This window comes from Pieris napi, chromosome 21, assembly GCF_905475465.1.
Source record: "Pieris napi chromosome 21, ilPieNapi1.2, whole genome shotgun sequence".
NCBI classification, from domain to species: domain Eukaryota; kingdom Metazoa; phylum Arthropoda; class Insecta; order Lepidoptera; family Pieridae; genus Pieris; species Pieris napi.
Window position 1 is genome coordinate 2,633,568 of NC_062254.1, and position 17,056 is coordinate 2,650,623.

The 17,056-nt window shown below is 31.6% G+C and overlaps 1 protein-coding gene and 1 long non-coding RNA gene across 3 annotated transcripts in view; both read left to right on the forward strand.

The window, feature by feature from the left end:
- LOC125060168 overlaps positions 1 to 17,056 on the forward strand; it is a 53,782-nt gene that overhangs the window by 30,784 nt on the left and 5,942 nt on the right. The gene's annotated exons all lie outside the window — the stretch shown is intronic.
- Positions 7,076 to 7,771, forward strand: LOC125060170. 2 transcript variants are annotated; one of them, XR_007118809.1, is made up of 3 exons: positions 7,076 to 7,294; positions 7,375 to 7,458; positions 7,531 to 7,771. It is a non-coding gene; the product is annotated as an uncharacterized LOC125060170 (long non-coding RNA). The 2 variants fall into 2 exon arrangements; XR_007118808.1 differs by having other exon boundaries at positions 7,076 to 7,458.

A 17,056-nucleotide genomic window follows, 5' to 3' on the forward strand; every position in this document is an offset into this window, starting at 1 on the left:
TACCACCATTCGATGCGAAATTTTTCCTAGGTTTATGGCTATTTATTTATTAAATTCCAACGTTCCTTCATTTTTTTATTGCTGTTTTACTTTTATGAAAATTTATCCATACGGACTTCACCGCGGAAACATTCGGGGAGGCTTCCTAGAACCTCTAAACGTCAACATCTGTTAAAAACTCGATTTTCGAAATATTTCAATTTTCTTAGCGGGAAGTTAAAAAGAAGAATAATAAAAATATGAAAAAATAAAATAAAATAATGAAACATAAAATTTATTTTAATTCGTCCAGCAAAGCGGGCGCGAAACGGCTAGTTATAGATAAAAAGAGGCTAATTTTAATTCAAGCCCCAATTATATTCACAGAGAAACATTAGCAGATGCACGCACACCATTTTCTTTTATTTTTAATATTATAATTTTCTTGTAAAATTTAAAAGATTAAATTTTCGTTTATAATTGTTTTTTTAAATTACAATTATTTCCGGCCATATGTATTATTGCTCACGGATCGGTATCAGTATTAACTCAGTGTTTATTTCGGTGCTAACTTGTGTTTTCTTTGTACGTGTGACTCATTACTCATTACCCTAAGCAACTGCTCCATTTTGGATGACAAAACAATAACTGTATGGCGCCGTTACCATAATATCAATCTCGACTGGGGCGGGACGATTTAGGATTTAGAACATATTAATACTAGTTTTAGGTTTGGAAATCTTTTATCTATAAACATGCTTTAACGAAACATAAGATTAAACATGATAACATAGTTAATTTTATTATTAAATTCTTTAATATTAATTGATCTTTCTAGGGTATAAAGAAACTCAGAAAAAAGTTTATCGTCCCGAAAAAAATTAAAAATATTAAATTTAAAGCAAAAATTTTAATAAAAACTTGTACTTATAACTTCTAAAACAACATACATATGTAGTTAAAAAGTAGGTACAAAATATGACGTTTGTATTAGACGTATATATATACGTACACTATATTAGAATTAGAAATGACAAGCAACAAAAAATACACAAGCAAGGAAGAAAAATATAGGCAAACAGCAAGAATAAAAATCAAATAGAAACTTATACCTAATTAAAAACAATAATCAAAATTACAGTAAATAGGAAGATTGTTATGAAATATATCAATATTATCATTAATGTTATAAAATTGTAATTATCATAAGCGATCTTTATTATTTCACTTGATAAAGTTAAACAAATAAAAACCCTATCAAAATATTTATGCAAGGAACAATATTCGTATACACTTTCCTAAAACAAATTGCGTCACACGTGCGGTGTTGCATACAATTATTTAATTAACAATTCGTTACACGAATGTTATTCATGTGTATTGATAACACAATGCCGTAATAGTGAATGATTGATGGCCATCAAGACAAAATAATGCATGAGAAACTCGGCATGTCACCTCAATGAGTTTCTTTGTTATTAACCTGAAGCCGATTCAAAATTTTTTGATCCATACTTATTACGTAATCAAGGACTTAACGGGTAAGTTTAAGGCCCTATCCCAGTAGGAATTTCCGTGTCAGTGTCTCGGGGTGGACTGCGGGGCGCAGTGGAGAGCTGGAGCACTGAGGCGCGCCGGCCCGTAATAACAATTAGTTATGTAAAACATTAAATTAATGTTATATTATCAAATTTTTTTCTGAAATGGATTCGGACTCGGCTTGCGCTAATATCGTGTAAATTTGAAAACCATGTCTATATATTTTCGTCATAAAATGAATTCAAAGTGTCAAAAATTGGCTATGTTTGGATTTTTTTCTATCAAGTGAAGTTATTTAAATCGTGTATCGATCTTTCGAAATGGATACAAAAACTACTCAACTCCACCATATATTTTTTCATTTTCCTACTTCAAGAAACGATGACGAAAAATCGAAAGAAACAATGTACTTTTTTGGGAGTTGGGCGACCAGATAGGTCCTTAAGGTGACTGAAATATTATTTTGTACATTGTTATTATACCAAACCAAGCGCGAATTTGTAATAATACTACTTAGTTATTGCTTTTTGTTATAGTTTAAATTAGCAGTATTATTTCAGAATAAATTTAATTTATTCTCGTTTAATATCTGTAGTACCTATAAACATTAAGCATTATGAAGAAAGCTAAATAATACTTTACGAACTCATTTATGAATTCGAAATTGCGATTTCACATTTTCCGGAAATTCATTAATCATTCGTGAAACCGGTTTCATTAAATCCAAGAAAACATTAATGAAAGGCTCGTGATTTTATCATTTAACAAAATTATCAGTTTTAATTCATTGATTCGTCACGTCGAAGGCAAATTACTAGTTAATAAGCTTTCCTGCGATTATATCTATTCATATTGTACATTACATATTGAGTGTGTATGTAAGTATGTATGGTTGGGAAATGTTTGCCCCGTCTCACCTCCCTAGGAAAATAATAAACGGCTCAAATATAATGATCTTTTCTCCAACTTCGATTTGGTCCCTTTGGAGTAGAGACGCTTGGATCGTGGGGTTCAAGTGCACAGGCGCTAATGAAATATTTAAGTATAACAACACAAGCCAAAGCAAGGTTATAACCCATCACAGAACAAAGATTATGAGGTAGCTGAGACCACTGCGGACAATGCTCCAACGTATGCTGTGCAGTGTCATCATTTGCGCCACACTCCAATTATAAGCTAGTCTAGCTTAGCACTCCAAATCAGCTTAAGTATCAATTCATATTCATTACTCACTGATAAAATACTTAAAGTATAATAAGTAATACATACCTTAGTTATGAATCTTATAATAACATTGTCAGGACAATGAAAAGATTAACTTTATTGCACTGATTTATGAATTCCCTTCCATATAATGCAATAAAAACATAATTGCAAAGTTTTCAATCGTGCGAAAGTAAGTTATATAAGGTTGGAGAGAAAAAAGTTGACATTGACTCACTAATTGGCCCTGGCCAAGCCTAAAAGTAACCTTTGCGAATTTAACGGTTTTATGGAAGTTTCTTACAAATAAATTTCAAAATAACCACTCTCGCAATAGTATGGATTTTTTTACCTAACTGTTCCTTGCTAGCGTTTAAATAAATGTCACAAATTTTCTATGCGCACCGTACGGTGAAGGAAAATATTGTGAGTAGACCAGCTTTACCTAAAAATCGACACCGAAGGCTGGACAACTTCTTGTCCATAAAGAAAATTATAAAGAAACTAGCTGTCTCCGCGAACGTTTCTCCTTAATGTGATTTTACTTAGCCTACATTTTTAGTACATACTAACACGAAACATTTTGCTATGCTACCCCAGAGACTGTTCGGTTTTCCGGAATGAAATTTTTAGGGTTTTCTGTGAATTTTTTCTGTGTAAACCTCAGAGTTCAAGTCATAAGATGTTAATTAAACATTTAGTGATTTGAAAGATAGATGGTAGCCAATTCTCAGACGTACTGAATATGCATAAAAATTGGTCGAGACTTTTCGGAGGTGTATCACACTATGACACGAGAATGTTATATACATATTAGATTAGATACATAGATAAAGAACTCTAAGAACACCTAGAGGTTGTAGCGGCTCTGCAAATAATTAGACGGTTATTTTCTTGCGCAGTTAGCTGTAATATCTCTAAGATATATTGATGTTTCGTCCTATTGGTACAAGATGTTATGTAATCCAAAGCTTTCACTAATAAACACAAAATAAGTTTTAAATTCTGATGGATGTCAAACAAACGACCTCTCCAGCTTTATAATATATATAAAAGTCCAAATAACTATTTAATGCACTTTCTTTGGATGATTGGATCGGTATGGATACGTTTGCCACGTCTCACCTCCGTGGCACAAACCAGAAAGCTGTTGCAGAGCAGGCGGAAAATAATAAACGACTCAAATACAAGAGTCTTTTCTCCAACTTCGATTTTGTTCCCTTTGGAGTAGATACTCTTGGGCAGTGGGGTTCAAGGGCACGGGCGCTAATTAAAGATTGAAGTTGGCGTCTGGTAGATAGATCCGGTGACCCTAGAGCTGGTGCTTTCCTCGCTCAACGAATAAATATCGCAAAACAGCGAGGAAATGCTGCCAGCGTTAAAGGTTCACTGCCACAGGGATCAAACTTATGAAATTTGTTTTAATTTTCTTTTTAATTATTTTTATTATTATGTTGGCTAAGAAAGTTGTAAATACTGTATATTTGATTGTTATGATATCTTTATCTAATTGCATCCATTTATTAATCAAATAAGTAGATTACCAGTAGCAAAAACCAAACATTTTAAACCGCCTTGTACTAGGAAATTACTAATAACGTCTAAATCAAACTATTATTATTACTATGCCAGAAAAATACGGAATATTTTTAACTTTATCTATAGTCATGTCAGTTAACACATTGATGACGAATATAAATCCTTTTTCAGAAACGAAACATGTGTCCGCGCATTTGTTGGTGCATTCGTTTTTCCTTAAAAAACGCACTAAATATAGACATCGATCGATAGTTTTATGAATCATGGCTGACACATATTTCTTACTTCCGTATCTCGTATCTTTGAAGATAATAGGAATACTTATGACCGGAAATGTATAAATGTTCTTTATTATAAATAGCGTACCTTGAATTACTGTTTCTTTTAAACTCATGACGTACACATAGTTAAAATTAAATAAATATTCACACAATTAAATAGGAACAATACATGTTTGAATACGTTTATATAAATTGAGCAGCTCTCCGTGGTGGTACTTGAAACCAAACAGGCATCAATATGATTCAAAACAATTCGATTTTCAAAATTGAGAAAGGATAAAACAATTATTAACGGAAATGGTATTATTGTTAGCCGCTTATAAAAACAGTCTGATTGAACTCGCAATAATTTCGTCTCTTTCTGTTAAATTGTGTTTATGCTGTGATGAAAAGAGATGACTCCTTAAGTAAAAGCGGTGCATTTAGACGGATTACTTTTGTATGAATAGTTCTTAAATATTTAAAATTAGCTGTCCCCGCGAACTTCGTTACGTCTTAATTTGATGTTTTTAATTAGCCTACCTTTTTAGTAGCTACATACGAACATATAGAACGTTTTGCTATGCTATCCCATAGAGACTGTTCGCTTTTCCGGAATAAAAAAATCCGGCACAAAAACTACGGTAAAGCTGACGGTATATTGGAAGTTGCAGAGTACGGTCCCAGTTTGGATTTACGTGGTACTATAATATTAATATCGTTTTTAAAGTTGGTCCTTAAAAAAAGACCGTACCAATTCTTGAAAGGCCGGCAATGCAATTGCGAATCTCCTAGCAATGTAAGCGTCCATGGGCGGGTATCACTTACACATCAGGTGAGCCTCCTGCCTGTTTGTCTCCTATTATAAAAAAAAGCTTGCATAACTACAATTGTATATAAATACATCAAATATGGTTGCACTCAGAGATGAAACGAGAATGTACTCAAAAAAGTAGGTCGACCTCGGCATCTATGAAAAGAAAAGGCATTAGCCGGATTGCTAATAGGCTTGTTTTACACAATGTTTAACTCAGAGTGAGTGAATGTTGCCGAGCCATAAACAATTATGCTAATAATGAGGTTTTATGTACGGGGAATAGTTGTCAACTTGTCAGACGTCAGACGTCAGTTGTTTCGCGCCATTTTATCCTAGTTATAAATGCGTCAGTGCAGTGTTGGCCTAGTGGCGTTACAGTGCGAATAACATCTCTGAGGTCGTGGTTCGATCCCTGGCTGTGCACCAATGGACTCTTTTTTCTATGTGCGCATTTAACATTCGCTCGAACGGTGAAGGAAAACATCGCGTAGAAAACCGGCTTGCCTATGACTCAAAGTCGATGCTGTGCGTCGAGCACCGGAGGCTGATCACCTACTAACTTATTACAAGTTAATAAAATAAATGCCAATGTAAATAAGTAATTTAAAAAAAGCCTACTGAATGCTGTCACAGACACTATCGACATATTTATATGTTCGCAGAGTCAATTCACAGTAGCGATATTGTGTATGTTGTGTTTGATTTTTTTTCACATTATCGTATTGACATAATACTTGTATGATGTTATTATACAGGTAGTAGGGTACATGATAGTAAAATTGCAAAAATGACAGCTTCAAAAAAATAGGGTTTCTTCATTCCGTAATTTATGTGTGTTAACTAATATACTTTGTCGTTTATACATCATATTTGATGATTCTTTTTTTGTTGGAATTTGTATGGATGGCATCTGGGCATCCCAAATCGAAACCTTCGAAAATCTCTTCAAAAAAAATACCTTTGGAAGTCGTTTTATTTTGTTAAAAAGATGTTTAGTCAATAAACATTCTTATATGGACCTTTGCTTCACTGGAATAATTATTCGTTAATATATTAAAAGTAATAACACTTGTTTGTTAAATAAATGGTTCCCGAAAAAGAAAAATGTCACTTGGTTGAAATGCGATTATCGTTGATAATATTATTCTTGTGATAATGACGAACGTGTATGACATGATATCTTATCACAAGGTTCTGATAAAAGCGCAGTCGGTAACTAATATTGCTGAATTTTCACAATTCTTTCAGCATTTTATATTCGCAACTTATTATAATTGTTTGCTAACAAATTCTTATTGACCTGATTTGGCAAGAAACTCATATTTACACTATTTTTTTTAGATTGAAAACAAAGTAGAAGTAGAACAAATAAAGCGAATTTACAATTTTCTTAACATATATAATAAATAATAGTTAAAACACAAACATATAAATTGTTCTATTTTATAATATCAGCATAGATCAGAAACGTAAACCTAAATATACCCGTTTGCATTTTTAATTAAAATGAAATATGAATAATGAGCAATTTAAATTTAAAAAATCAAACTAAGTGATCTAGTTCGTAAAATTGTTTAAAGTAGCAATTTCATGATTGCAGATTCTCCATTTTTATAATTGTCTATGACTTTTGTCTACAGAATATGAATTTAGTCTATAGAATATGAATTTTATCTATTAAATCTTTTATATTTAACTAGCTGACCTGCCAAACGTTGTTATGCCATGTACCTATACATATACGGTCTTACTAATAAAAAATCACTATACATGCGTTATGACAAGGTGATAGTAATTCAGTGAATAGAGCTTGTACAGGGCATAAACTCCTCTTTGACCAATAATCGATGTGTATTGGTTGAATAACAAAACGACCCTTATTTATTGTTACCCTGGCAACCCGCCGTGTTTGATTGACGTTTGATTTAATAATTTTGATACGACTCATAATTCTAATGTAAGTTGTATTTATTTTATCAACCAAAGCAATTATATACACATTTACTCAATATACTAATAACATTTTATTATTTGCAGCTAATAGAAACTCCAAAACCTCAGACAAAGAGGACTAGAATTTTACATAAAAAGCCGCGTTCTGCAGTACAAAAGTTAGAAGAGGTTAGTATCAATGTGATAGAGAAAGGACTATTTCATTCAAAATCCCTCAACGATCATACTTAAATTTTTTAGGCATCTCAAATAGTGGAAAGTGCCAAACTCCGCAACACGGTAGTGTTCCAGTGTTTCCAGGAAGAGCACGAAACAAAACAAAGGCAGATGGCTGAAACACATGAGCTCAAACAGAAGCGACTCGCCGAAGCTCACGAAAGGGCTAGACAGAAGCATCTTCTAAGGCTCAAATTGTTACAGCAGCAATTAAATAAATAATTATATACTTATAAAAAAAATAAAACCCCCGTTTTAAATGAAATATAACTTTTTATTTATTTCAAGTCCTTAACTATCCACACCTATGTAAATAAAACAGCCTTTAAAATATGTTTCAATAAAAGCAGCTCTAGCAGCTTGTCTAGCCAGATTGCTTGGGGGCGTCTAGGTTGGCCTTGGTTCTTCTGGAGCATTCTCAGTGTCATCAAACGTAACATCCAGGTCTTCTTTGATATCAATAGCAATATTGTGGAGGATTGCCAGTGCTACTATATATAATTTGGCATTTTCTAATGACACTGAGAAGCCATGAAGAAGACACCTAAATCGAAAACCCTCCACCTCTAGTACTCTTTTCGACATCAGCTCGCACTCTGTCACAGATCTTCATAACATACTTCTTTGAAAAGCGGTATTTTGTTTTGAAATCGCCATGCGAAAGTAATAACGGATTGCACCGAGTTTGGTATGTTCTTTGACTTTCCTTGGAGGCGGCAAATCTTCAATCGTATGTATTAGCTGCATATCAATATTATCTAAATCTTCTATTTGATCTATAAAATCTATTTTCAACAAACACAAATATCTACTAACTTAAATCTTTCCTTGAACTAAACAGTCAAAAAATGCTGCCAAACGCGAAATCAGATGAAATTACGCAATTTTTGTCTTATACACCCGTTAAACTAGGCCTCTGCGTTGTATAAGCATTGTACAAGTCTTCATACAAACCAGACACTTGTTATAACAGCAGTATACATCAACCTTGTCAATTCAGACATTATTAGTAACATTTTTCTTATAACAGGCTTATACGATGTGCATAAATCTTTATTAGTAAGACCGATTATTTCTAGGAAACATTTTTTAGTTCAATAAAAATAACTATCTACTATAATAAAAATAGGGGTTGTAATGTATTTTTTAATGGCACATTATAAAATAAAAAAATTAAAATTTCGTCCAAAAATTAAAAATAAAATGTTAGGGGTGGACAACCCTTATCACTTAGGGGTATGAAATATAGATATTAGCCAATTCTCAGACCTACTGAATATGCATATAAAATTTGATAAAAATCGGTCGAGCCATTTCGGAGGAGTATGGTAACTAACATTGTGACACGAGAATTTTATATATTAGATTAAACACACAACTTTACATTATTTACAATACTATTAACCTACATAGTAATAATTATAATAATAAATAGAAAATATCTTACCTATTAAAATATCATATTGATTCAATATTAAACTGTATATATATATACACACAGTTATATATATATATATATATATGTATAATGAAATTTATTGAAAACTCATCAATAAATAACCAGTTAAATGATAACCTGAGTTTATTTGGAAAGTAATCAACCAGGTGATGTTGACAGGTGCGATACAACAATGTGTGTCGGAAACGGTTAACTTTAACGACACACAAAGAAGCTCATACGAGGTTATTGAGACTTGATACTTTGTATGGGATCGTCGATTAATCTTGAGAGGAAAAATCGTAAAAGTCCACAGTATTAGGCGATGCACTATCGCATTCTTTTCTTAATTAATAACCGAATTAAATTATATTTACCGATATTTGATATGCTTATATTTAAATATACGTGTCATAAAATACTGACGATTGTATCATTCAACTCGATTTGAATTTCTTTGTATAAACTGTGTATAATAATAAATAAATAATTTTATTCCTGTAGGTCTACCTTTTTATATTATACTAGCAGACTCGGCCAAGCTTTGCTGTGGCTTAAGTTTTTGTTATATTACATAGTAGTAAACTATTCAAGGGAAACGGTAGGAGAACACCAGTCATCCCATGGGGACTTTGCTTTTTTGGTATTAATGCCATTAAATTGTAGCTTATGTGAAACGTTGGTACTTTTGAACACAGCGCCATCTGTTAGAATTGTGACTGTCAAATAATAAACAAATAATTTGCAATAAATAATATTACGGGTATAAATGAAGATGTAAGCTATCCTATCTTTTAAGTTAGTTCAAACTGCACACGGTTTTTTTGCTGGCACGGCTGCAAATTTGATTGAAATCGGTTAAGTAGTTTAGGAGTCCATAGCGGACAAACAACGTGACACGTAATTTATATATATTAAGATTTAAGTTATATCCTATCCATTCTATAGCAGATCTTAGGTTTTCTCATCAACATTTGGTAAACACTCAAAATGTCTAAGGCTTTACACAAAGCCGGTGCTTATTGTAGCTTTCTTTGGAGCTTCATTTGTGCTTTTGCTGAGTAATCTTTACTTGTAATCATGCTTTAGTGTGAGCATCTTGGGAAGAGTATTGTTGAAACCTGTGTAGGATATATGTATATGTTAGGGATTGTAGTATGTGTTTTGCTCGTATATAAGTGACGAAACATTAATTAAATGCGAAGGAAGTTAATACATTTATGAAAAATATGAATACAATATTTATTCAATATAATTTTGGGTAAAAAGTATTTTGTATGAAAATTATTAATTTACTAAATCATACTGAGAGCAGTGTTGGCCTAGTGGCTTCAGCGTGTGACTCTTATCCCTGAGGTCGTAGGTTCAATCCTCGGCTGTGCATTTAATATTCGCTCAAACGGTGAAGGAAAACATTAGGAGTAAACCGGCCTTAAACATAAAAAGTCGAGAACTCAGGCATATGAGACTGATACTTACCTATTAGATTAACAGATGATCATGAAACAAATACAGAAATCTAAGACCCAAACCTGAAAAGATTGTAGTACTAGGCGCCACAGTGTAAAAAGGCATTTAACAAAATATTTTTTAAGTAGTTGCTATATATTTAATACTAGACTTAAATCTAGCGAACCACGATTTATATATGTATTTTCCCTCCAGAAGAAAGATGTTTTTATGACTATAAATACTGAAATATTTTAACATTTCTTTACTCACATCTGTCATCGTGTCAACAAGACATTGATAAACCGAATTTTACGATTATGTTGTTTGACCTCAGCCTTTCTCTATTCAAAGATAAACTAATCAGGACACAGCTCTTTGAATGGGTATGAAACAACGGTAAGAATAGGAATTTAGGGCACGAAATGAAAAGAAAAATAGTAAAAGAAAATATCTAGGATTTTTACGGGCGACTTTTCATTTTAACAATTGAGTTATTACTGAAGTGTATTTATATAATAGTGAAACTTTTCATAACTGAAAGAATCCTTAATAAAGAAGAGGCAGAAATATATCTGCCATGTTCCAAAAAAAGTTGTATAGAAGATAACGAAGCATTAGCAGCAGAAAGAAGGCAATAGATAGAGATATTTGGAAAGCTGGCCTTTACTCGAGGAGTTCCGATGAATGTTATTGAAGGATGTTAGGATATCGAGTAACAAGAAAAAAATTTATACAACGAATCTTCTTTTCTTCGAACAGGGGGCAAACGGGCAGGAGGCTCATCTGACGTTAGTGATACCGCCGCCCATGGACATCAACGCCAGATTACTTGTGTATGCGTTTTGAGAATTGGTACGCTCTTTTCTTGAAGGACCCTAAGTCGAATTGGTTCGGAAATACTTCAGTGGGCAGCTGGTTCCACATAATGGTGGTGCGCGGCATAAACTGCCTTAAAAAACGCTCGGTTGTGGAACGACGGACGTCGAGGTGATAGGCGTGGAACTGCATATTCAAAATTTGTAAATAGACGGGCTTTATTATTATTATTATGTCCCTTTTGAGATAACGATTAATTAATTTATATGAATAAAATGTACTTCGATTTGTTAAAGTCAAAACAATAACATTGTTATTTACCTCAGTTTATGTCAGAATTTATTACACTTATCTTGACAAATTTATATAAACACACAAAAATACATAATAACATAAGCCACATTTGTCATACACACACACACTAATGCATTAAATTTGAATTTAAACCTGAAAGGAAAAACAGCGACCTTATGTAATACCAGGATAACAGCCAAGATAAGAGATCTAATTAAACGTCACCTAGGAAGAGAATGAAGCCGGTCACTGACCTCGATACGTATCATTATTTGATTGTGAATTCTATTTAATTTGACCCGAAGGCCATCACACAATGAACTACGTACACTGATTTATAGGTTAAGAAACGCTTGCCGCGGTCAAGAAATGGATGCATATTAAGGAAAATTATTCAAAATCTCAGCTGTTTGTGTGATTTTATTTAAATGTTCATTCAATAATTATTACAAAAATGTTTATAAAATATTTATAATAAGTACAAAAAATGTTTATAATAAGTACATATTATGCATTACAATGTGTAAGATTTGGGAACCCTTTTAAGTAATAAAATACCTTTGTGAGGGTTCCCAACTCTTCCATAACAAACTTAATTATAAATTCCTAAAATATATTTATATATAATTTAAATACATCTTTTATTTTGTTTTTGATTTTTCAACACGCTTGTGTGCATAAGTAAGTGTGTGGGTGCAAATGTGTGAGAGAGTGAATGAATAAAGTGTGTAACTACATATTATAATATATTATATGCATTTTATTTATTTATATACTCCAAATTTTAACTAAAAATTTATAATACTATTACAAATTATACAATTAAGTAATTCAAAAACTGTCTTGAATGATTAAATTCAATTTTGAAGAGATCTACTAAAACAATTAATAACTCGCATTAAGTTTGTAATAATGATAATTTATTGGTCTTTATTGAATCGTCTGCTCATTGACCTACATTGCGCTTCTTTATCTCGAAGGGGAGGATAGGATTCACAAATGCGCTTTGATGCACAAAGCACTCGTATAGAAGAACTAAAAAATAGCATAGATTATAGACAACAAATTTGTTTTTAATTTGTCTTTGACTTCAAAGAATTTATAGAATAATTTTTTTTGATAACTTACTCCAGATGTAATCTTATTTTACATAAATATTATTACGTCTTTGTTTGTATATTTTGGTAGAAATGACATTGTTTTGTCCTTTTATCATAGATAACATTATCAGGTGGATTACTACCACAGACAGTATAATATATAAACTAGTCTATTAATAACTTACTCGATTTTATATAGAATATAGATGAATTAATATAGAATATACTACAATATATGAGATACTCATTTATGTAATATTTTTTATATTGACTATAAGCAGCTTAGGCCCTATATAATTAGTATATTTTAAAGTAATTTTTTTTGGGCAATTAATTGTCTGCACCCACCATTTTGGGAGTTTCGGCGTACGTCATACGGCCGCTTTCTTTACTCGATCCCAATCCAATGTTTACTACTAGAGATTGATATTTTAATCTATTTCTCATAAAATACTTTTCAATCCCGATCGATCGATTTTGTAAAATATCTTTGAATCCGACAGATCATATTTTGACAATTAGGTAACTATCTAAATTTGCGAAAATCTGGATTGGAAATAATTGTAGATTTTAAGGACTAAATTTTTCTAGAACGTAAATTCAATCTACACGTTTCTATTGCTGTTTTTCTTCAGGAATTTTGACATATATGTGATATACGAATTGGAATTAAGCGCTAAATATGAAGTTCATATCACCCAGTTAGTTTTTGACATACTTCGTAAGTTTCGTTTACCCTAAGACTGTTCTTCACAGTATGCTGCAATAGAAATCATCCGGAATCGCCATTAACCTATTTCAATCAGACATTCCGTTGAAATGTAAACAAATGTCGCTTCACAATAACTGTTTGTTAACATTTCAGCAACAATATGTGGTGTATGTCGATATGGGTTATGTGGAGATGAGGTATTGTGAAAATGGGCGCGTTATTAAAACCTGGATGGAAAGCTTTTTCTTGCCTGGTGTGTGTAAACGGCGGTATACAATGTCGGTTTGATTTGAAGCCTATTTAATGTTTATTTTAAACGTAATTTAACCTTGTTCGTGATGTCCGTTATTTTAATAAATATAAAAAATTGTCTGTATACAAAATAATTATCTTATATAAGACCAATATTTTTTGCTGTGGGTTGTATATTAATATACGAACAGAAAACTCTGTTCGTATATTAATATATTATATATATATATTTCCCTTTAATAGAAACTGTAAGTAGTGTTATTGGACACTTTCTTATGTTAAAAACCTTATTAGTAAATTAGGTTAGACTTGTTCCATGGTGTCTCAGTGAAGAGATTATATATTTTAAGAAATATAGACCAATAAAAACGATATTTTGGTCAGAAATATTTTTTTGATGTCGATTAGATCGTGAATACAAAAATCATCGAATCTACTATGTACAAGGTACTTACCAATGTTTTAGTTCATAAATATATTTTCCTATTTTCATTTATTTTTAAGAAATTAACAATCAATCCCGTGATGCGTTGTCCGATACAAAAAATATTTTAAATGTCAAGCAAGACAGAAATATATTAAAATTGTAAAATCAGAAAAAATCGAATTAAGATGTGCCCTTGTGATAAAATGTTGGCCGTTATTTCTGGTTAATCAAGACATCTTATTAAATTCAACTCAAATTCGTTGACCTATTTATTGCGTTACCGTTATTTTATAACGAAAGGTAATTTTATTGTTCTTACGCTCGTAAATTACCTTTTTATAGTAAAAATTTTAATGCACATAATATATAAAGATAGGTCCCATTATTTTTTTTCCATTAAAACAATGTACTTATGCAACCAAGTTTATATCTTAAGAACATACCGTCTTTCCTTACGTATTTTTTTCGGTCAAGAAAATTCCAGAATCAGTGTCAATGCGATGATTTTAACCCGCCAATTTTTAGCATGAATATTAAAAAGAACATTTTATTTACAGCCAGTATTTCTGCATTCATCTAGACCTCCACAAAGGTTACACACAAAGAGGTTTCTCGCTTTCATTTCCCTTAAAATAGGTCAAATGTCATCAGGAATTAGGTTTTTGTAAATGTGACTGTGGCGCCAACCAGGCGATTGGTGATAATAAAATGCCAATAGGTGTACAAGGAGGCTTTGTTTGTAGGTTACGTCTTTGTTAAGATGCAAGTAATTATTTTTGATGGTATTTCCGCGTGTTTAAAATGTTTATTTGCATAAAAGGTAATAAAAATGTCACATTTTTCATCTTGACTTGTATATAAATGCTTAAAGAAGGATTTATTTTGTTAAGATGTGGTTATTCGTTGGTCATATATAGATGAGAAATCATATGCCACGAGACAACCTAACTTTCTCTATTTTAATGCATTATGTTAACGTTTGAGCTTATTTTATAGACACATTACCTAACCTAACTGATGAACTGATCTTCAATTTGTCAAGCAAAATTCTTAATATATTTTTGAAGTTATACTTCTTTTGGCGCGTTACGGAAAAATGATGACAGAGATTTTGACAATGCGCGCACACACCGTCACAAAAATCCGACACCCTGAAGTTAGCTATAGTCAACATTTTAGTTTTTTCTATTGTTAGTGTTGTTTTTTCTACAAACGAGAATTAGACGATTTTTTTTTCAAATTTTTATCTTGTTACGCCAAAGAAGTATAACTTCTAACGCGTGTACATAACATACATGTTTTTTTCTATAGTTGGTTTAACTGTTCTTTATTCTTTATTGCAATACACTAAGCAAAAAATATATAAAAATTTTGTATTGTACGATTTCACTCGCACAAAAACAAAATACAGGATGTTCGCATAATGCACTACGGAGTGCGTCCGGTCATTCGATACTCTACCCTACTACTGTTATATGAACTGAATATGCATTGATATCTTTACCTTACAGAGCCTTCCAATTACGCGTAAAGTAATCATTTTATGTGTCAATTGTCACTTTCTATAATATTTGTAAAGAGTGACCACAAACAAATTTAAATAGAGCTCTCTGTTATTTATGTTTAAATAGTAATTATATATTTACTTCGATATAGCTCACAAGTCAAGTCAGTTACAATATTTATCAAATAGTTAAATGTCAATTTAAGACCTTTTTAAGGTGTTTATGTAGTGGTAGTGTAGGAAATTTGTAGTTCTTGATTTCCTTTAATTAATAAGAAAGGCACATACTTTAAGTTAGACTAGGTTACAATTTTTTTTTAAATTAATATTATGTGTGTTTAAATTAATATTTTAAGTATTTAAATATTTAAACAAAGGTAATATGAGAATAATATGTTATTTCAATTTAAGCTTATCTTTACTATTCAATAATTCTAGATTATTGCGTAATTGTTTTGCGAATTGCATAAAATTGTAATCAAAGTGCACTGGACTTTATTGATATTAACAAGCCAATATATCATTACGTAAGTTAACGCTTAGTGCCAATTTATCACTGAGATGAAACTTGTTAACATTATGAAGATACGCACCAAGAATTAGGTCGAGGTGTATCACGGTATCAGGTGGCCCACAGATCTGAATTCAGCTGGTCCTTGGGAAAGTACTTGAATTTCGTTATAATAATGTTTGTCCATGGTCCTTTTACACATGCGCGTGGATATATCAGCGTTTTATACATAGTCTGTGATTATCTGTTGTCAATTGTCAAATGGTTTTTTTATTGCTAAATTTGTTGTCTTCGTTAACGTTAAGTTATATGAAAATATGTAAATTTATAACAACATATTTATCTCAATATCGACCTTTAGTTATTTATAATTCACATCACCGTAACACAATCTGGTTTTGAGTTACTCTTGCTACAAAAATTTCACAGTATTTTGTCACCTTTGATTTTCAACGCTTATAATTTAACGTTACATTAAATATACAGGAAATAAAAAAATAATATAACTCCGAACGTAAAACTATCCTTTTCTATTTTGTTTTAAAGTTCCAAAAAGAATCCCAGAGTCTGTACCTAATAATGTCGTAATTTTTTGCCAATTACAGTCAACATAACAAATCTTGATACTTATCAGCTTCACTCTATTATAGGAGTATTTTGTAAATTATAATTTAAAATACAAAGGCAAAATTCATATACGCAATACGAAACAAGATGTGAAAATACAGTTTAGAAACAGTTAATTTGGTATTCCCACCGATAGCTGTCATATGTCAATTTGACAGATGAAATCGTGATGTATCTGTCATAATATAAAATTTATGAGTATTTTCTCTTTTTTATCGATTATATAGTGAGTGTAATAATATTATACTTTTGAGCGGCTTGCGTAATGTTTTTCAAATTTAAATCAATGCATATCTCTTAAACATGATATATAGGAAATTAATACATTGTTCCGAGAAATTATTCGTGCAGAACTTGGCTATACAAGCATGAACATAACTGTATTGAATATTTCGATTGCTTATTAAGATGCCGTGA